Raw genomic sequence first — 22,779 nt, 5'->3', positions numbered from 1 at the left:
GAAGACTGGGACTACCTGTGCTCTTTTCCAATCATTTGGAACCTTCCGTTCCTCTAGAGACTTGCGGTACACGGCTGTTAGAAGGGGGCAAGTTCTTTCGCGTACTCCGTGTAAAATCGAATTGGTATCCCGTCAGGTCCAGTGGACTTTCCTCTGTTGAGTGATTTCAGTCGCTTTGCTATTCCTTGGACATTTATTTCGATGTCAGCCATTTTCAGATTAAAGTGTTGCTAAGTATACCGCAGTGGTTGCTAAATCTGATGGGAAACACTCAGAAGTTTGTCATCCTTGTGACTCATCTAACATCCGAAATAGTCTTCGAAGAATGACCACATAAGGAATGAATCAGAAATCTGGGACTGCGCACGAAGTGGTAAGCTTCGAATTTCTCCCCGAGCCTGTGTAACGTTCTGACCGGGAGGCTGGGGGGGGGGGGGGGGGGCAGCTGCGCATTTGCACTAAAGCTGCGAGTCCTTCGCGCGGAGAAACAAGCGAGATAAATCGTTGTCGGTCACGCAGGAGGCGGTGGCCACAAACCGACTCCAACAGGCAGCCGACCACAAGCCCGTCATACGATAAAGAGCCAGCTCTGTTCCTAAGGACACGGCTAAAGGCGCACTTTCCCTCCGCGGCTGTCTCGCCACGCGGTTCCACGGAGCACAGCGCTACATCGGCCAGTACGCCTCCGAAATATACACCTCTACTTTCTGAAATTGCTAACAGAGCGAAAGGAGCTTGCAAAGGCTACGAGACGTACAGCTGCCTCTAAAGTACAGTATGTCACGGGCACGATTGGTACAAGCAGAACGATACCGGGTGCGTAGCGTCAGCATCGCCCTCTGAGCACGTGTGTAAACTGAAGTGTGTCCTGCCTACTCGTCAAATGGGGCAAATGAGGTGCCTAGGAAACCTGCTTCTCGGATCGCTGGACAACAATTCGAGCAAATCGTATTAACGAATTTTTATTACAGTAAGATAAATAACAATACTTAACTTTGAGAATTTACAATTATGTGTTCGCAAGCAACGGGCGACAGACACAATAAGAAAATCTCGTCAGTATAGACAATGCCTAATACGAGGGTCACTCCAAAACAAAACCATACTATTTTTGTAAAACCACAGTTTTCATTCTGCATGTGTGAAAGTTTCACAGTGTGTAGATACATCCTTCCCGCTTGTTTTCAACATTTTCCCGCGAATGGCGCCGTCACAGCACGTCTTCAAGATGGCTGCTACCTCGACGTTCGTCAGAAGCAACTTGCTGTCATAGAATTCCTGTGCTGTGAAAATGAGACAGTTGGAAACATCCACAAGATGTTGAAAAAGTGTATGGAGATTATGCTGTCGATCGCAGTACAGTTAGTCGGTGGGCAAGCAGGTCACGTGATGAAAGCGGGCATGGCAGTATTGAGGATTGTCCTCGCAGCGGCAGGCCTCATACTGCACACACTCCAGACAATGTGCCGAGAGTTGACGAATTGGTGACTGCTGCCAGACGCATCACAGTGAACGAATTGTCACGCTAGATTGGGATAGGGGAAGGAAGTGTTTGCAGAGTACTGAAACTGTTGGCGTTAAAAAAGGTTTGTGCCAGGTGGGTTCCCAGGATGTTGACAGTGGCTCACAAAGAAACAAGAAAAACGGTATGCAGCGAACTTTTGGAACAGTACGAGATGATGGAGATGAATTTCTTGGAAGAATTGTGACAGGTGAAACATGGCTCCATCATTTTTCACCAGGGACGAAGAGGCAATCAGTGGAGTGGCATCATGCAAATTCACCCAAGAAAAAAAAAAAATTCAAAACCACAGCTTCTGGTGGAAAAGGGTGTTTTTCGATTCCGAAGGACTCTTGCTTGTGGACACCATGCCAAGTGGAACCACCATAAATTCTGATGCATATGAGAACACTGAAGAAACTTCAAGTTCGACTGAGTCGTGTTCGACCGCATCGGCAAAAGCAGGATGTTTTGCTGTTGCACGACAATGCACGGCCTCATGTCAGTCAAAAAACCATGGAAGCGATCACAAAACTCGGATGGACAACACTGAAACACCCGCCTTACAGTCCTGACCTGGCTCCATGTGACTATCACCTCTTTGGGAAACTGAAAGACACACTTCGTGGAACAAGGTTTGAAGATGATGACTCCCTTGTGCACGCTGCCAAACAGTGGCTCCAACAGGTTGGCCCAGAATTTTACCGTGCGGGTATGCAGGCGCTGGTTCCAAGATGGCGTAAGGCAGTTGAGAGGGACGGAAATTATGTGGAGAAATAATAAATAAAAGATGGATTTAAAAAAAATTGTGTACATTTCTTTTGGAGCGACCCTCGCACAAGGGAAACAATAAAGCGCGTAAGTCGTTGCTGAAGAGCTCGTAAAACGGCTAATCTTCAACTGGGGTGTGGCCAGGCGGCGCGGCGCTTATGTTCTCTCCGCCTGGAGGCCACTGCTGTCTCGTTGTCGTCCTAGAGAGGGGTCGGTCAGCGTACTATTGGCTGACGACTTCTTCACAGCCCCCTCTGCTCTACCGTTCCCGCCTGGCGTGCCGGCGCTTCACTTTACACCGGAACAAAGAGTGGTGCGAAAGCTGGCACAGCTTTTATTTCAAGTTAAGGAGGTTTCCCAGTCTTTTATTTTATGTTCATGTTCAGCTTCCTTCTGCAAAAAATAAAGTTTTCGTGCAAATAGTTACTAACGAACAAAAATACAAATCTTAAAAACGATGGCGGTCGAAGTACTTCCACGGGGATTAATCAGATTTTAATTCTCTAAACTCAAATTTCCTGAACTGCATTTCAAATGGCGACCTCAAATTCGGATAAGATCCCAAGCTTTCCATGAGTACCTCCTTCGTCATCTCATGAGCTAAAACTCACCATTGCGAAATGGCGAGGCCCACTTTTATGCCCACATGACGGCATCCATTTTGTTCCCTTTAAATGTAAATAAGGAATATTATGAAAAATGTACTGTTTTCTGAAGTTCCCGCCAAAACTGCAAGTGTATTTTATTAAAGCCAAAACGCAGTCCAATTTTTAACAAGCAGTTTTTTTAATCAAGCGAACCAATTAAAAAAAAAGTCTCGAGAAATGCGCATATAGAGTTTCGAGTTCAATTTTTGTGTGTATCAGGTGAAAAATTTTTAACTTACCATTGATTTGCTGTTCCTGGGCCATACAACAAACCTTCCTCTTCTTCGAAGATCTCATTTTCTAAATATTCAAGAAAGGTAGTAAGAGTAATCCACTAAATTACAGACCCATATCGTTAACGTCGACATGCAGCAGGATTTTAGAGCATATATTGTGTTCGAACATTATGAATTACCACGAAGGAAACGGTATGCAGCGAACTTTTGGAATATATTTTGAATATATTACACACAGTCAACATGGGTTTAGAAAACATCGTTCCTGTGAAACACAACTAGCTCTTTATTCACATCAAGTGCTGAGTGCTATTGACAAGGGATTTCAGATCGATTCCGTATTCCTGGATTTCCGGAAGGCTTTTGACACTGTACCACACAAGCGGCTCGTAGTAAAATTGCGTGCTTATGGAATATCGTCTGAGTTATGTGACTGGATTTGTGATACCCTGTCAGAGAGTTCACAGTTCGTAGTAATTGACGGAAAGTCATCGAGTAAAACAGAAGTGATTTCAGGCGTTCCCCAAGGTAGTGTTATACGCCCTTTGCTGTTCCTTATCCATTTAAACGATTTGGGTGACAATCTGAGCAGCCGTCTTCGGTTGTTTGCAGATGACGCTCTCGTTTATCGACTAATAAAGTCATCAGGAGATCAAAACAAACTGCAAAACGATTTAGAAAAGATATCAGAATGGTGCGAAAATTGGCAATTGACCCTAAATAACGAAAAGTGTGAGGTCATCCACGTGAGTACAAAAAGGAACTCAAACTTCGGTTACACGATAGATCAGTCTAATCTAAAAGCCGTAAATTCAACTAAATATCTAGGTATTACAATTACGAACAATTTAAATTGCAAAGAAACACAGGAAATGTTGTGGGGAAGGATAACCACAAAGGCTGCGTTTTATTGGCAGGACACTTAGAAAATGTAACAGACTTACTAAGGAGACTGGCTACACTACGTTTGTCCGTCCTCTTTTAGAATACTGCTGCGCGGTGTGGGATCCTTACCAGGTAGGACTGACGGAGTACATCGAAAAAGTTCAAAGAAAGGCAGCACGTTTTCTATTATCGCGAAATATGGGAGAGTGTGTCACAGAAATGATACAGGATTTGGGCTCGAAATCATTAAAAGAAAGGCATTTTTCGATGCGACGGAATCTTCTCACGAAATTTCAATCACCAACTTTCTCCTCCGAATGCGAAAATATTTTGTTGACACCGACCTGCATAGGGCGGAACGATCACCACGATAGAATAAGGGAAATCAGAGCTCGTACGGAAAGATATAGGTGTTCATTCTTTCTGCGCGCTATACGAGATTGGAATAATAGAGAATTGTGAAGATGTTTCGATGAACGGCCAGGCACTTAAATGTGATTCGCAGACTATCCATGTAGACGTAGATGTAAAGCGCGAGTCCCTTCAGCCGCAGTTCTAGCCTCGACGCTGCTGTGGAATGAGCATTTCTCGTGCCGCTTCGTGGCGAATGGGTAAACCATGGTGCCGATAACTACTCATGGCTTTCTTGTTAAGCAGGACACCCTTAAATCTGTCGTTAAGAAGATGCACGACCTACTGTTAGCAAATGGGACGACTTTTACACTCCTGTTTTGCAGCTTAAGTCCAAATTAATGAACGCAGTGTTTCGTTGTTCTGCGTATAGGCTCCGAGGCATTTCTCCTCTGTCAGTCAGATATTAGTACACATCAGCAGTAGCTTCAGTAACTTCACTCCTCAGTGGTGGCTTATGATCAAAACTACCCTGTGCCCCGTTCGTCTCAGGTTGCTTCCATTTATACCACTTTTAAGAACAGTAATCGTGCAGTGGGTTGTCATTCGTTGAACTCCTGTGATGAAGAGTCGTCATAACAGCTTTTTTAATCTTGCATTCGCCGAAAGCATATACTTGCAACATCTGGTGAGCAGGTACAACACCGACATCGAGATTTTCTTCGACCGAGGACGTTACACAGGAAGAGACATCGATCGGAGTCGCAAACAGTCCAAGTGCCAAGGGTAGCTAGAGTGGGCGCGTGCGCCCTAGCATAAGGAATAATTTCTCAACAAAATCTACATCTACATCCATACTCCGCAAGCCACCTGACGGTGTGTGACGGAGGGTACCTTAAGTACCTTTATCGGTTCTCCCTTCCTCGGTTCCAGTCTCGTATTGTTCGTGGAAATCCTTTTACAGCTGTCAAAATGTACAAAAAACAAACATTTTTTGAAACCTCGAGACCAGAAAACCATCTTAACATAGTACACACATGAATCCGTAATCTATTCTTCTCTCTTGTCCCCTGTTGCCACAATTCTTTTCTCGTTCCGCTCTTCCGTTCAAGATCTTCGTTTAAAATCGAAGCAAACTGTCCAGTGTTATAAGCATATTTGTTAAAGAAACTATTCCCTCATAGATAACTGGATACATAAACAGTGAACGTATGAACGCTGACATCTATAGTTACTTTTAGGTACGTGGTGTATGGACGGTTATTATTCTGTCGTAGGAGCTCCCAAAGCAATCTTTTTAAGCATATCTTTCCGATGATTGATTATTTTACAGAGACCCGCTTCCGTTTTACTACTTATTTATTGAAACCACGACCTGTTTGTGGATGTTAAAAATCCCATAACGCAAAACATGCTGTCGGGCCAGTCAGCTCAAGGGCTCCATATCGCTGCATTTTGGCGGGAATCGTCAGCTGTCAAGGAGGCTCTCGGCATGAACGCCAGTCGAGATTAGCATCCGCACAATGCGGCTGCGGTGGACGCTAACCACGACAGATCTTGTGCATATGTTTTCCAGTTGCGCCTGCAAGGCTTTTAGCAGAAAATGCAAACAGTTTAAATTTCTACCAAGCGGCTGAGAAACCATGACCCCTTCCCCCAGCAATTATTTGTGTTGACAAGTTTTTGCACGGAGGTTCTCTCTTCCATAAGACTCAGCCATTTCTATCTTAAACGTTTTCAAAAACACATTTCGTTGTTATTAAATAGCGTAGAAATAGCCGACATTCTTCCGAGGAAACTGTTATCCGAGCAGCAATTTACTAACAAAGAAAATAAACTCCCTAAGCGAGTTTGCGATGATAATGGATTTCTTTCGAATAAAGCTGTCTAGAGCGGTTAACATATTTTCATTTAGTAAGACGTATCGGCTACTGCCATCAGCAGATCAAAACTTAGAAGTAGTAAAACAGTGTTCAGTGTCAGTTGCTATAAAACCTATGGCTAACTGTTTAACATGTGATAGTCTGTGTTGATTCGGAGCCGCCAGGTTAGCCGAAAGCGCTGCTTCCTGGACTCGGGAAGGCGCGCCGGCCCTGGATCGAATAGACTGGCGCATTAACGGCGAGGGCCGGTGTGCCAGCCAGCCTGGATGTGGTTTTTAGGCGGTTTTCCACATCTGACTAAGTGAATACTGGGATGGTCCCCACGTCCCGCCTCAGTTACACGACTCGCAGAGATTTGGAACATGTTAGCACTATTTCATGATTTACACTAGATGCAGGCAGCTGGGGTACACTGATTCCATCCCAGGAGGGGGGGGGGGGGGGGGTTTGTACAGGGTGGCGGCAGGAAGGGCATCCGGCCACCCCTTCGAATTAACCGTGCCAAATCCGATTGTAACAGTGCTGACCCTGCACAAACTGTGGGACACAGGCTCAAGCGAAAGAAGTCTATGTTGATTTGGAATAAGCAGTATTGTTTCATTGTTCCCTATATTTATTTCTCTGACTTTGGTTGAATATTGCCTTGTGGTGGTGGTATGGTTATGCAATCGAAAGACCCAATACCAACATAGTTAAAATGCAAGTCGCCGTGGTTACTAGGACGTTTCTTCACAGAAAAAGCGTCTTTCAAATCCCTTTACGTCGTCCTTCAGTTACCCAAAAAACATCGAGATGATTCCTTGAAGAAATCAGTGGCCCATTCCTCTTCTGGACCAACTCTTGTTCGTGTTCCGTCTCTAACGCTTTGTCGACGTCGACGCTCTTAAAATATACAGTTAGCTAAAAGATCCAAACCATACTAATACTCCTAACAGCTCCTTAACCAGGCCTATGCCGCGCACGTGTACGTCCATCACCTGCATACAAACAGAAGCTACCGTCGTCACTGACGACCAATAAGCGGCACTCTACTCTCTAGTCCACTCTTTCACGACACCTGAGTAGCCATGCTTGGCGGCGTCGATGTCAGCGCTAGCCTGGCCAGATGCACACGTGATCGTAGTCCTGTTGCAAGCAGGCGGTTACCGAAGATTCTTGGTGGCACATTACGTGCAACATGCGCCCGGTTTTCTTTTCTGAATAATGATCGTTTGGCCACCGCTGTTCGCACAATGCGTCGACTTTGATGGGCGTCTGTATTTTTCGGACATCCCGAACCTAGTCTACAGATGTGAAAATGTTCCGCAGACCATTGTTGAAAGCAGCGAAACATCACCGATACACTACGTCTAACACATCCGATAAATTACGCCTAACATGTGCAGCAACCATTCGATATGCCCGTCCAGCTTCCCGCACGCCCACAATGCGCCCCCGTTCAAATGGCAGAAGCTGTCGCTGCACTGCGCAATTGAATTTAGGATCTTCTTTCAGCAACACGTTTTCAAGTTTTCTACAAACGGATCAGAGGAGTCTCTAGGCAAGGTAAGTTCGAACGGCACGGACTACACAAAACAATGCAGCCGTTTCAAACAGCCAAATTTGGGGACAAGAGTACGAGGGGAGCACCCAGGGTCGTAAATATTGGAAAAAAACACAATGATGTTAAATGACTATGGATACTTGAAACAAGAGCAGTGTTTCAACAGATGCAGTATTTGTTTCAGTCGTGCCAATGTATTCAGTTTCTATAGACACTTCTTGATGAGGGATGCTGCTGACTGGTTTGCTGTATTCTGAATGCTGTGTTTAAAAAACAGCGTAACAAAATGTGGGAGAAAGTCGAGGAATTGATGGACAGGACTAGTGGATATTTAGTAAGCTACTTTTTGTGTTCAAATTGTTGCGAAACTTTATCGTTCATTCCCCATGTCAGGCTACACTCAACGAGAAAGGAGTTGACAAACCTTTGCAACATTTCAATGATTGAACTAATCGAGAACGCGACAGAGCGATGACTTAAGTTCGATACAGTGACGGGAACTTCAGCCATTATGAAGTGTGTACGAAAATAATTAGTCGAGAAGTTCCTTTAGCAAGAAAACGCTGCTAATCACTGGCCGTCCGCTGTAGGTCGCCCACCATCTTCATAGCGTGTCACCCAGATCCAACATCCACCATAGTCACGATATTTGGCACCTGCAAGCTTTTTCTTTTCACTTAAGACTACGTCCGCTTTGCTGCACCTTTCTTCAGTTTTAAGAATTAAGGATGCACAGTTCCCTATTTTGATTCATGACATAATGTCCAGGTCCCCGTTAGACGAACTAGTCACTAAGCAAAAGCCAGGAATCTCAGCCTTGTCTTATTTTAGAAAACAACATTTTTCTGTGCAAATTAAATTTTCATGTATCACATAAATAACGCACTTTAACAGCTACTGGAGGAAAATTATTACTACCTGCTTTTAAATTCAAAACGTGTTTCGGATGCTACGGCGTATCTCCAAGCCTGTAGATGTGCCCATTACCTAGCACGTTCCTCCCGCCATTAAAATTTATTAGCATTTCTAAATAGGCCTTGAAATGTTGCTTTAGTTAGTAAATCAGTCCGTGTTAATTAAAGGAGCAGTTTCAACTCGAGAGAAGTCTAACAAGATCGTGCGTTAAGTATCAAAGACAGCCACTGAATTATCGACTCTTTCCACTCGATCGTCTTTTGTTTGCGAATTAGATAGGACACGAGTTTTAAATTACAACAAACAGGAGAACCGCTCTAGATTAAATTGTTAGTGGGTCGCCAGGTAGTCGCTTTTCTCAGGAAATACTTGCAATAGAAAATGGTAACTGGAAATCGTATCTAAAAAAATCTAAAAGCAGAACGATAAGCGCTAAAACTTACCAAAGAGTATACTGATTCATTTTGAAGCCATAAGCGAGCAAGGGCACAACGTCCAATATTACCTGAAAAATAAAATTGTTTGTTAGTCTATCACTAATATAACTGGCAATACAACACACATACAGTATTACAGCTTTTACTTTAACAATTTGAGCAGAAATCTGGATATCAGATTTACTGAATGTCTCCCTCTCTCTTTTTCGAAATAAAAATTAAGCACGCATGCAGTACATAATTAAAAATGCGATACTGCCCCTAAAATCCAATAAAACTACTCTGAATTTTGAAACAGTGACCAACGAAAAACGGGTTCTGCAGCAAAAGTTCAAAATGGGTTTTAGGAACTACAACGACACACCCAGAATATGTAAGCTTGTTTGTTAACTTTGAAGTATTTTCGCAGAACATACTGGTATACAGACGTACACACGTGTTTTCTTTCCTCTGCGTAATGTGTAATATGTATCTGCAGTGTGCGAATGGTTAACAAGCGCTTGTGCAGTGTAGCATGCCGAGTACTAGAGTTAGAAAAGGAAAAAAGGAACAGTGGTCACTCGGGCAGTACATAGCCTACTCCACACCAATCGTACAAGGCAGACCTCCGAGAACACTGTCGCTATCAGAAGAAACTGTTCATTAAACAATGCAGAAATCTCAGGGTGTATCCGAAATATTTATCACAAATCGCACCTGGAAACTTAGTTCAGGGACCAGTAACGTTAACTTTTGTCCCTGTCTAACTTGGTGCCACCAGATCTAGTGACAAAGCGTTGACCGTCCGATACGGATTACCTCTTTGGTGGCGAATCTAAAGAAGATAAGGGATAACACGCATGCTGCCTTCAGCCTTTCCTTTCGTGTTTCATTTACAAACAGCAATCACTATAAATCTCTCTAACGCTAATTTTCTGTCGCTATACTGTCATGAACAAGTGACTCTACAACTTATTATCTTAAGATGCATCACACTTTCGCACTCAGGGTCAATTACACCTGATGCAGCTTATTTCATGTCGCTACTGACAGCAAATTACAGGTGGTGCTTCTAGAACTCATCAGTTCTAAGACTAGTTTGCTGCAGATCTCCACGCTAGTCGCTCCTGCACAAGTGTCCCCATTTCTGCAAAGCTACTGCAACTTACACCTACTAAACCAGCTTACTACAGAAAAGCCTCAATCTCATTCTGCAACTTAACCCGAGCTCCCTCCAATTTTACTGTACCGGTACCCATCGTTACCAAATTAACCTGTATCACTAACGTCGATTTGCAGTAGAGTTTTAGAACATGTACTGTATTCGTACATTATGAAGTACCTCGAAGAAAACGTTTTACTGAGATATAGTCAGCACGGATTCAGAAAATATCGTTCTTGTGAAACACAACTAGCTCTTAATACTCATGAAGTAATGAGTGCTATCGACAGGGGATGTCAAATTGATCCCATATTTTTAGATTTCCAGAAGGCTTTCGACATCATTCCTCACAAGCATCTTCTAATCAAACTGCGTGCCTACGGAGTATCGCCTCAGTTGTGTGACTGGATTCGTGATTACCTGTCAGAAAGGTCACAGTTCGTAGTAATAGACGGTAAGTCATTGAGTAAAACAGAAGTAATATCCGGCGTTCCCCAAGGAAGTGTTATAGGCCCTCTATTGTTCCTGATCTATATTAACGGCATAGGAGACAATCTGAGTAGCCGTCTTAGATTGTTTGCAGATGATGCTGTCATTTATCGCCTTGTAAAGTCATTAGATGATCAAAACTACTTGCAAAATGATTTAGATAAGATATCTGTATGGTGTGCACCGTTCAATCTTTCGACCAACTTTGTTGTAGGGGAGCGAAAGCTGGGTGGATTCAGGTTACCTTATCAACAAGGTTGAGGTTACGGATATGAAAGTAGCTAGGATGATTGCAGGTACTAGTAGATGGGAACAATGGCAGGAGGGTGTCCACAATGAGGAAATCAAAGAAAAACTGGGAATGAACTCTATAGATGTAGCAGTCAGGGCGAACAGGCTTAGATGGTGGGGTCATGTTACACGCATGGGAGAAGCAAGGTTACCCAAGAGACTCATGGATTCAGCAGTAGAGGGTAAGAGGAGTCGGGGCAGACCGAGGAGAAGGTACCTGGATTCGTTTAAGAATGATTTTGAAGTAATAGGTTTAAAATCAGAAGAGGCACCAATGTTAGCACTGAATAGGGGATCATGAAGAAACTGTATAAGGGGGGCTATGCTTCAGACTGAACGCTGAAAGGCATAATCAGTCTTAAATGATGATGATGATCTGTATGGTGCGAAACGTGGCCATTGACCCTGAATAAAGAAAAGTGCGAAGTTATTCACGCGAGTACTAAAAGAAATCCGCTAAATTTCGATTACGCGATAAGTCACACAAATCTGAGGGCTGTACATTCAACTAAATACTTAGTGATTACAATTACAAATAACCAAAATTGGAACGATCACATAGATAATATTGTGGGTAGAGCAAACCAAAGACTGCGATTCATTGGTAGAACACTTAGAAAGTGCAACAGGTCTACCAATGAGACTGCTTACACTACGCTTGTCCGCCATATTCTGGAGTATTGCTGTGCGGTGTGGGATCCGCATCAGGTGGGACTGACGGATGAGATCGAAAAAGTACAAAGAAGGGCAGTTCGTTTTGTATTATCGCAAAATAGGGGAGATAGTGTCACAGACATGATACGTGAATTGGAGTAGCAATCATTAAAACAAAGGCAGTTTTCGTTGCGACGGGATCTTCTCATGAAATTTCAATCACCAGTTTTCTCCTTCGATTGCGAAAACATTCTGTTGGCATCCACCTACATAGGGAGAAATTATCACGATTAAATAAGAGAATCAGGGCTCGCACAGAAAAATTTAAGTGCTTGTTTTTCCCGAGAGCCGTTCGAGAGCGGAACGGTAGAGAGACAGCATCAGGGTAGTTCATTGAACCCTCTGCCAGGCACTTTATTGTGAATAGCAGAGTAACCACGTAGATTTAGTTGGAGATGTGTGTACTGTCAACTTATCCCGTATTTTAGCCAACTTTGTGCCAAAAAGCTGATGCCGCCCCGATTCGAATTAGAATCTCTCTGTTAGTTACCCTACCAACACACCTAATATTAAGCACTCTTCCGTAGCTCACATTTCAAAATCTTTTGTTCTCTTCTTGTCTTTGTTAGTTATCGTCCACATTTTACTTCCGTCATTGATTGCAGTTCAGCAAAATTCTATCAGAAACGACTCCCTAACATCTAAGTTAGTATTAGTAGTTATAATATTTCACGTCCAACCATTTTGGTTCTTTCTATCAAAGTCAAGTTTTTATAGCATACTGTATTTCTTTTGCTATGTTTTTACACGGTCCAGTAACATTACTGTGACCACCATGTATGTTCGACGCCAACGTCCAATAACCATTCACACACGGCAAACGGTACCATCACTAGCTGAGGAGGGTATATATAGCACGTTAGGGGACACGGACAACAGCGCAGTCTTTGTGGCAATTCGCAAGATTTATCTGACGTCCGTAAGTCCACAATCATTGGTCTCCAGACTAAGGGTGGAAGCATTTTCGAAACAGCCAAGTCTGTTAATTGTTCCCGTGCCATCGTGGTTGAAGTATACCGTGCAAGGCAAAACGGGCTATACAACACTGGTACCAAGGTAAGTGTGGTGCACCACGAGCATAGATGGCAGGGGTGAACGACGGCTGCGGAAATGTGTACGGGTGAATATGTACACTACTGGCCATTAAAATTGCTACACCACGAAGATGACGTGTTACAGACCCGAAATTTAACCGACAGGAAGAAGATGCTGCGATATGCAAGTGATTAGCTTTTCAGAGCATTCACACGAGGTTGGCGCCGGTGGAGACACCTACAACGTGCTGACATGAGGAAAGTTTCCAACCGATTTCTCATACACAAACAGCAGTTGACCGGCGTTGCCTGGGTGTTGTTGTGATGCCTCGTGTAAGGAGGAGAAATGCGTACCATCACGTTTCCGACTTTGATAAAGATCGGATTGTAACCTATCACGATTGCGGTTTATCGTATCGCGACATTGCTGCTCGCGTTGGTCGAGATTCAATCACTGTTAGCATAATAAGGAATCCGTGGTTTCAGGAGTGTAATACGGAACGCCGTGCTGGATCCCAACGGCCTCGTATCGCTATCAGTCGAGATGACAGGCATCTTATCTGCATGGCTGTAACGGATCGTGCAGCCACGTCTCGATGCCTGAGTCAACAGATGGGGACGTTTCCAAGACAACAACCATCTGCACGAACAGTTCGACGACGTTTGCAGCAGCATGGCCTATCAGCTCTGAGAACGTGGCTGCGGTTATCACTGACGCTGCATCACAGACAGGAGCGCCTCCGATGGTATACTCATCGACGAACATGGGTGCACGAATGACAAAACGTCATTTTTTCGGATGAATCCAGGTTCTGTTTACAGCATCATGATGGTCGCATCCGTGTTTGGCGACATCGCGGTGAACGCACATTGGAAGCGTGTATTCGTCATCGCCATACTGGCGTATCACCCGGCGTGATGGTATGGGGTGCCACTGGTTACACGTCTCGGTCAGCTCTTGTTCGCATTGACGGCACATGTCAGATGTGTTACGTCCAGTCTTCTTTCGATCCCTGCGGAATCCTACATTTCAGCAAGATAATGCACGACCGCATGTTGCAGGTCCTGTACGGGCCTTTCAGGATATAGAAAATGTCCGACTGCTGCCCTGGCCAGCACATTCTCCAGTTCTCTCATCAACTGAAAACTTCTGGTCAATGGTGGCCGAGCAACTGGCTCGTCACAATACGCCAGTGACTACTCTTGATGAACTGTGGCATCGTGTTGAAGCTGCATGCGCAGCTGTACCTGTACACGCCATCCAAGCTCTGTTTGACTCAACGCCCAGGCGTATCAAGGCCGTAATTACGGCCAGAGGTGGTTGTTGTGGGTATTGCTTTCTCAGGATCTATGCACCCAAATTGCGTGAAAATGCAATCACATGTCAGTTGTAGTATAATATATTTGTCCAATGAATACCCGTTTATCATTTGCATTTCTTCTTGGTGTAGCAATTTTAATGGCCAGTAGTGTGAGTCTTACGATCCTTGCTTATTTTAGGAACACGTATTGCTAACTCACGACGTGAAGTAAGAGCTTTCTTGTCAAAACTTTCAAATACAGCCTAGTTTCGTCAGCATTGCAAACGTTTTCGAGAGCGTAATCTTCTGCCCTCAATAGGTCCCTGAGTTTCATTTTGAAGGAAGCAGCTAGTGAAGAGTATGAAACTGGCAGCCGAGCTAAACCAAGGTGCTACCAACTGTGTCTCCTCAACGAACGTTCCTGCGTATGCGCCTCTACAGCGGGCGATTGTGTCAAGCACCCATCCTGACTGCACTTCATCTGTGACGAACACTGAAATGTGCACGTCTGTACCGCAACTGTACGTCCACTGACGTTTCCCTTTCAGATGAATCATATTTCATGTTCTATAGGTTAGATGGCTGTTGGCGTGTACAGCCTGAAATCTCCGAGTGCAAAGATTCTGCAACAATCGTCGGAAGAGTCCAGGCTACGTGAGTGGGCGTTATGGTCTGGGGAACGTTTTCGTGTCATTCCCTGGGTGCTGTCATTCTGGAAGGCACAATGGATCAACACAAGCATCCATCCGTGGAGACTGCATCCACCCACATATGCAGTTTGTTTTTCCTCGGCACGATGGCACCAACCGCAAGTCAGTGGAACTTGTCGCACGTCTCGTAGTGTAAGTGTGTGGTTTGAAGAGCACGAGAATGAGTTTACCGAACTACCATGGGAACCAATCTCACCATCTCGATAGGACTGTTAGCGCCATGGATCATCAACCAACAAACCTAGCGCAGCTGACCACGGCACTGGATTCGGCATGACTCCACATCCCTGTCGGTACCTTCCATAACCTCACAAGGGAACCTCCCCATCGCACCTCCCTCAGATTTAGTTATAAATTGACACAGTGGATAGGCCTTGAAAAACTAAACACAGATCAATCGAGAAAACCGGAAAAAGTTGTGTGGGACTATGAAAAAATAAGCAAAATATACAAACTGAGTAGTCCATGTGCAAGATAGACAACATCAAGGACAAGATAAGCTGAGGAGCGCCGTGGTCCCTTGGTTACAGTGAGCAACTGCGGAACGAGAGGTCCTTGGTTCGAGTCCTCCCTTGAGTGAAAATTTTACTTTCTTTATTTTCGCAAACTTACGATCTGTCCGTTCATTCATTGACGTCTCTGTTCACTGTAATAAGTTTAGTGTCAGTGTTTTGCAACCGCACCGCAAAACCGTGCGATTAGTAGACGAAAGGACGTGCCTCTCCAATAGGAACCGAAAACATTTGATCGCAAGGTCATAGGTCAACCGATTCCTCCACAGAAAAACACGTCTGATATATTCTTTACGACACTGGTGACGGCATGTGCCTCACATAACAGGAATATGTTGTCGACCCACCTAACTTGCACACTTGGCGAATGGGTAAAAAGATTCTTCTACCTTGCCCGATTTAGGTTTTCTTGTGGATATGATAATCACTCCCAAAAAAGTGATGAAAACTTAAGGGTTTGTCACATAAACTGCAACAAATGAATGAAACAGTTTCACAGTCGCACAGTTTTCCCTGTGCGCTGTCAAAACATATGTTTTTTACGTTTTCAAATGTTTCCGTGCGTAGACCGTGAAATCCTGCATATGTCCAAACAAATCTGAACATGTCCTGGAATTTTGGAGAGCGAAGTTGATTACGTGTGAGTGCCTGAACTTTGATAATTATCTGAGAATAAAAAATTAAACTTTTCACCCGAGGGAAGATTTGAACCAAGGACCTGTCGTTCCGCAGCTGCTCACGCTAACCACGGGACCACGGCGCTCGTAAGCTGACACTCTCCTTGATGTTGCCTAGCTTGCGCATGGACTACTGAGTTTGTATATTTTGCTTATTTTTTTCATAGTTCCATACAACTTCTTCCTGTTTTGTCGATTGATCTGTGTTCAGTTTTTCAAGGCCTATCCCTGTGCCAACTTATAACTAAATCTGAGGGGGGTGCGATGGGGAGGTTCCCTTGTCAGTAAAACACTTCCTGCACGTCTTGCAGTGGTCAGCGCTTTTGACAGGTAGTCGCAAAGTGATTGGACAGGCTCATCTTTTTTGCATGGATGTCGCTCTGCTGCCTTCAGTATTTTATCTCTCATTTCTATCACTTCACTTTCTTATTTATCTCCTCTGCCTGCTTCAGTCTGTCGTCTAATGCTTCCTTACAAACATTTGGTTGTCTCAACTTATCCAGCTCCCAGCACCTTATTTTCCTACCTTTCTGTAGTATCTACATTTTTAAGTCAGAGTTCAAAACAAATAGATTACGGTCAGATTCCACCTCTGCTAACGATAACCTGATGCAGTTTACAATTCGGTTTCTATATCTCGACATAATCTATCTGAAGTCTGCAGTGTCTCCAGGCTTCTTCACGCACACAACCTTCTTACCTGACCAGAAACCCTGTTCCTGCCACAACTATTTACTGATTCACAGTAAACTTAACTTCAATCTATCAATTTCTTCGTAAAAATACTCTTAACTGATCCATAGAAGGTCAGATTGTGTTTTTTACCGATAATATCCTCCCCTTGTAAGTCCCTTTCGAAGATCCGAATAGCAAACTACTTCACCTTCGGAGTATTTTCCCATGGAGGAAGCCGTCATCAAATAATATAGTAAAACGGCATGTCCTCGGAAAATATAACTGTAGTACGAATGGCCAGAGAGTCCATCTACACCTGAACTAAACAAGTGTAACATTACAAAAAATGTTCAGATGTGTGTGAAATCTTATGGGACTTAACTGCTAAGGTCATCAGTCCCTAAGCTTACACACTACTTAACCTAAATTATCCTAAGGACAAACACACATACCCATGCCCGAGGGACGACTCTAACCTCCGCCGGGACCAGCCGCACAGTCCATGACTGTAGCGCCCTAGACCGCTCGGCTAATCCCGCGCGGCTGTAATATTACATATTAGTATATTATGGTAGGTCTATATTGAAAGACGTTTAAGATTTGAATGCTCATCGTAATCAATGACATGACACCAGTGCGCCACGTGTGCACTACTACATTATTGCCGCGCAACTGTTACGTGACTGCCCGGGGAAAGGAATAAAATGTGTGCGTTAGCCAGTTCATTGTCCACCTTTCCGTGCTGAAGTACAATGATAGATAGCAGATACTTCACTTTGGAGGAGAGCTTAGTGACAAGTGTGCAGATCCATGAACGGATGCACAACAACGAAAATGAGAAACGGGATATGGGTAGGTTTCACGAATGGTTCAGAAAGCAGCCATCAAGCCGTGAGACTTCGATCACGTGGGGGCAAGAAAGCTTATCACCTGGGAAGTGTTTTGGGTGCCCCCGCCATGGACGTCCATAATCCAGAAGGGAAACATGTGACGAAACTAGTGCTTTGGTGACGCGTTCACCCTAAAGTGCGGCCAGGAAGCGTGATACACAGCTTAGAATTAAAAGTAGTACAGTGCAACTTCACGTGAAAATGGACTTGGGCCTACAAGCATTCCGGGCAATGGCCAACAATGAACCAACGAACGATGACAAACAGCTCGAGGCTTATCAAGCATTGCAGGTTAATGGTGGTGCACATACGAACTATTTGGACAACTGTTATTAAAGCTGCACTCAAACATTGCCCGCGTAAATGGGCTTTCTGGCGAACCTGTACTTTCTCTTTCTCTAGGCCGTACAGCAATACACACGTAGTTCCTTTATCTCTCATTTTTTTGATGCCTTCATAGAATTCCCTCCTCGACAAGGTTAAAGGAAACGTTCAGCATGTCATTGACTGAATTGTTATGTTTTACTGTTCGCCAGAAAACACATTCGAGCGCAAGACAGGCAAGTCTATAGGCCAGCCCATTTGATGACTACGAAGTTTATCTGCTGATGGCTGCGTCAGAAAGTATAACGTAATAAGGTGAGCACCTCCTATTAGATGACTTGACTCTTGACATTTTTATTCATGCTACGCGCTGACGCAGCCATCAGCCGAGAAGCATTACGGGATATGAAAATCATAAAAGCGTTCAAACTGATGTATCCAATAAACAAAATTAATTTGAGTATTGATCACCATGTGCTGGCACATTGTTGGAAAGAATCACTATTTTCCTATGAAAAATCGTTCATAATATAAACACGTGCATATTTTAGTTAGTAAATATCAGAATTGCGTTGGCACAGGAGAGATTTTTACCAAATTACTTATAAATATAATAGCGGAAACACTCCCCCTAAAAGGTGTGACAGCGCTTCCTAGCACATCTTAGCGGCTCCAGCTGGAAACTACAACCGGGAGTGAACAGCTAATTTAGTTATAGAATGATGACATGGTTGGAAAAGGGAGGATATGTGCTACATACGACTGTAGTAACTACAAACAGCAAAGCAATCCGAAATCTTTCTTCAGTTTCCCGAAAGTAAGTATGATTCTCGCGGTAGCCTGCTTAATCTATCACTCTGTTCACTACTGGTTTTCGTTTCCGGCTGGAGCCGCTAGGAAGTGCTCAGCAGTGCTGTCATGTGTATTAGGGGAAGAGTTTCCTCTTATCATCTTTATAAGCTATTTGGTAAAAATCTCCCCTGTGACAACGCAATTCTGATATTTTCTAACTTAAAATATGCGAGTGTTTACATTACGAATTACTTTTTATTCAAAATAGTGCGATTTTTAAACAATGTGCGTCGGTGTATGGTGATCAATGCGCAAACAAATTTTGTTTATTGGATACATCAGTTTGATCGCTTCAGTCATTTTCAGAAGCCCGTAATGTTTCAGGTAACGCCTGTGTCAGAATGTAGCACGAGTGAACACGTCAACGTTCAAGTCCTCTAGTAGGAGATGCTCACCCATACTTTCTAATGCAGCCATCACCAAAAATATTATGAGCTACTGAAAATATTTAAAGAGCCAATGAATAAAATTTGTGTGAGCATTGACCAACTAGCCAATGAATAAAATTTGTGTGAGCATTGACCAACTAAGTAGTCAAATTCAAAAAGTTAAAGATTGCTCTGTTAAAAACATGGAAAATATGAGAGTTTGATAGCGAGCAGTTCGTGGGGAGCCGATGCATAGGGCAGTGGTTGAGAAGTGATGCAGATACTCCGTCTTTACCGTCCCATCGCCTCGAACGTGTCCCGTGAGTACCTAGATTCCGGGAAATTTCCTTGAGAGAGAGAAGTTGCTGTCCATGCTTTAGAAAGCATCGCTCTTGCGAAACGCAACTCGCCCTTTTTTCACATGATATCTTGCGAACCATGGATGAAGAGTATCAGACGGATGCCATATTCCTTGACTTCCGGAAAGCGTTTGACTCGGTGCCCCACTGCAGACTCCTAACTAAGGTACGAGTATATGGGATTGGTTCCCAAATATGTGAGTGGCTCGAAGACTTCTTAAGTAATAGAACCCAGTACGTTGTCCTCGATGGTGAGTGTTCATCGGAGGTGAGGGTATCATCTGGAGTGCCCCAGGGAAGTGTGGTAGGTCCGATGTTGTTTTCTATCTACATAAATGATCTTTTGGATAGAGTGGATAGCAATGTGCGGCTGTTTGCTGATGATGCTATGGTGTACGGGAAGGTGTCGTCGTTGAGTGACGTAGGAGGATACAAGATGACTTGGACAGGATTTATGATTGGTGTAAAGAATGGCAGCTAACTCTAAATATAGATACACGTAAATTAATTCAGATGAATAGGAAATGAATCCCGTAACGTTTGAATACTCCATTAGTAGTGTAGCGCTTGACACAGTCACGTCGATTAAATATTTGGGCGTAACATTGAAGAGCGATATGAAGTGGGACAAGCATGTAATTGCAGTTGTGGGGAAGGCGGATAGTCGTATTCGGTTCACTGGTAGAATTTTGGGAAGATGTGGTTCATCTGTAAAGGAGACCGCTTCTAAAACACTAATACGACCTATTCTTGAGTGCTGCTCGAGCGTTTGGGATCCCTATCAGGTCTGGTCGAGGGAGGACATAGAAGCAATTCAGAGGCGGGCTGCTAGGTTTGTTACTGGTAGGTTTGATCATCACGCGAGTGTTACGGAAATGCTTCTGGAACTCGGGTGGGAGTCTCTAGAGGAAAGGAGGCGTTCTTTTCGTGAATGGCTACTGAGGAAATTTAGAGAACCAGCATTTGAGGCTGACTGCAGTACAGTTTTACTGCTGCCAACTTATATTTCGCGGAAAGACCACAAAGATAAGAGAGATTAGGGCTCGTACAGAGGCATATAGGCAGTCATTTTTCCCTCGTTCTGTTTGGGAGTAGAACAGGGAGAGAAGATGCTAGTTGTGGTAAGAGGTACCCTCCGCCACGCACCGTATGGTGGATTGCGGAGTATGTATGTAGATGAAGCCACAACACTGCGTTACGAGGTGCAACAATGTTTTGATAGCAAAAAGTCACAGATTTACTGCTTCTGTCAATTTTTGTTTTGAAGTAAATGATCAGGTGGATCTCGTTTTGTTAGTCATCGTCTGGTGGAGTAAAGTGGGCGACCACAAGGATTTTGCGTTCGCTGCGCTGTGTGTACAGCAGAGAGCGAAATGATTTCATCCATCAGTGCGGGGGTGAAACGGCGAGGCTGCTGCACGCTCTCCCCTCGTCTCCCAGCGTGTGAAAGTTGGGTGCCGGGTCAGCAGAGCGCGAACGGAAGCCTTGCCACACGGCACAGCACAAGCGGGCGCCGGAAACAACGCCACGAACGTCCCAGGCGGTGTGCGCGAGTTTAACAACAACAACAACAACAACAACACGGCAGTTTTTACCTCAACGTATTAGTCGACCACAATATTATTCCACCTGGGAGTGAGGGTGCTTCGGTCGGCTTATCGTCAGTTTTTATCGCGATATTTCACGAGGACACATTGAACTAGTTGATAGTATATGCAAAACTGACTTGAATCATTCACAATGCGATCTGTTCTCCTTAGTCATCACTGAACGTGTTTACTGTAAAGTCACCGCATGTTTCCGACGACAGCCATGGGTAGCCAAGGGCAGTAATATTGTGCTGGAGTAGGAGCAGTAGCGGTTGTTTTATAATATGGCTGCGTAAGGAGGTCGAGACTGAACTAACACGTTCACGATACTGTCAGCCTAAGCAGAGCAACCGCTTTGTAGCCTCTACCAAATGCTTCGTGTACTCCGTTTTGCTTCGCGTCTGGGTTGCTCATTTTCTTATTTTGAAATGAGTGAACAGACTAATCCCAGTGCATCATGGTGTCTGATTACGACTTCCAGAACACCAGAAGAGGTCGGCGATCTCAAAAACAAAGTGCGCTGGAAACACAGGTGTAGACTGCTGCCCCTGCGAGAGGAAGGCACGGCCTGTTCCCTCCAAGCTCCCCTCTCCCTAGGGGTCGTTTAAGTTTACGTTTGTTTACGCTCACGTCCCACTGTCATAAGAGTCCCTACTTTTTTTTATGGCTGAACAGGCAAATTGCCATTGCATCGCACCGACAGCAGCGCCAAGTTTACGTCGAGAAATAAACGTAGATATGAACCAGTTACGCACTGCTATCAAAGAAATGTTCAAATGTGTGTGAAATCTTATGGGACTTAACTGCTAAGGCACCAGTCCCTAAGCTTACACACTACTTAACCTAAATTATCCTAAGGACAAACACAAACACCCACGCCCGAGGGAGGACTCGAACCTCCGCCGGGATCAGCCGCACAGTCAATGACTGCCGCGCCCTAAGACCGCTCGGCCGCACTGCTATCGTGGAATGCTTTTAGACGCTATTGAGCTAAATGATCACCCAAGTGAGTGCCAAACTACCAATTGCTACAGGTAAGCAAATAAGAGTTTCTCTTTCCACTTCTATGCATGACTTGCTGGTACTAGGCAGGTAGTTAATTTCTACAGCAAAACGAAGCTCTTCGTAATTTGTTATGGCGGAATTTTCTTTTTCCAATGAGGTTAAGAATTTTAACGGTGACTTAACCTCTCCTTGGCCGGCCCTGAGGGCTTTTTCTTCACTATTCAATGCCAGGCAGGTTTACCCTTGGAGGAGCAGGAGACGGTGGCAGGAGGAGCTGATGTTCACGGGAGTCATGAACCCAACCTCAAACAAGGAAAACCACTGTACTACGCACTTATTTAAAAAAATGGTTCAAATGCCTCTGAGCACTATGGGACCTAGCATCTGAGGTCATCAGTCCCCTAGAACTTAGAACTACTTAAACCTAAGCAACCTAAGGACATCACACACATCCATGCCCGAGGCAGAATTCGAACCTGCGACCGTTGCGGTCGCGCGGTTCCAGACTGTAGCGCACTTATATCAACAAATTATTATAATATTATTAAAACATATGGCATATCCACTATTATTAAAATCCTAGGTATCTGCGCCACATGGAATCTGGCAGCAATTATATTTTATGGAGGTGGGAGGCTGGTGAGAGAAAAGCTGTAACCCTTTCTTCCCATCCAGAACC

The 22,779-nt window shown here is 44.2% G+C and overlaps 1 protein-coding gene across 1 annotated transcript in view; it reads right to left on the bottom strand.

Moving 5' to 3' along the window:
• LOC124796144 overlaps positions 1 to 22,779 on the bottom strand; it is a 399,330-nt gene that overhangs the window by 279,424 nt on the left and 97,127 nt on the right. The gene's annotated exons all lie outside the window — the stretch shown is intronic.

The sequence above is a fragment of the Schistocerca piceifrons genome, chromosome 4, assembly GCF_021461385.2.
Source record: "Schistocerca piceifrons isolate TAMUIC-IGC-003096 chromosome 4, iqSchPice1.1, whole genome shotgun sequence".
Classification (NCBI taxonomy): domain Eukaryota; kingdom Metazoa; phylum Arthropoda; class Insecta; order Orthoptera; family Acrididae; genus Schistocerca; species Schistocerca piceifrons.
The sequence above is the reverse complement of the archived record's forward strand: the minus strand, read 5'-3'. Positions and strand labels throughout refer to the sequence as shown.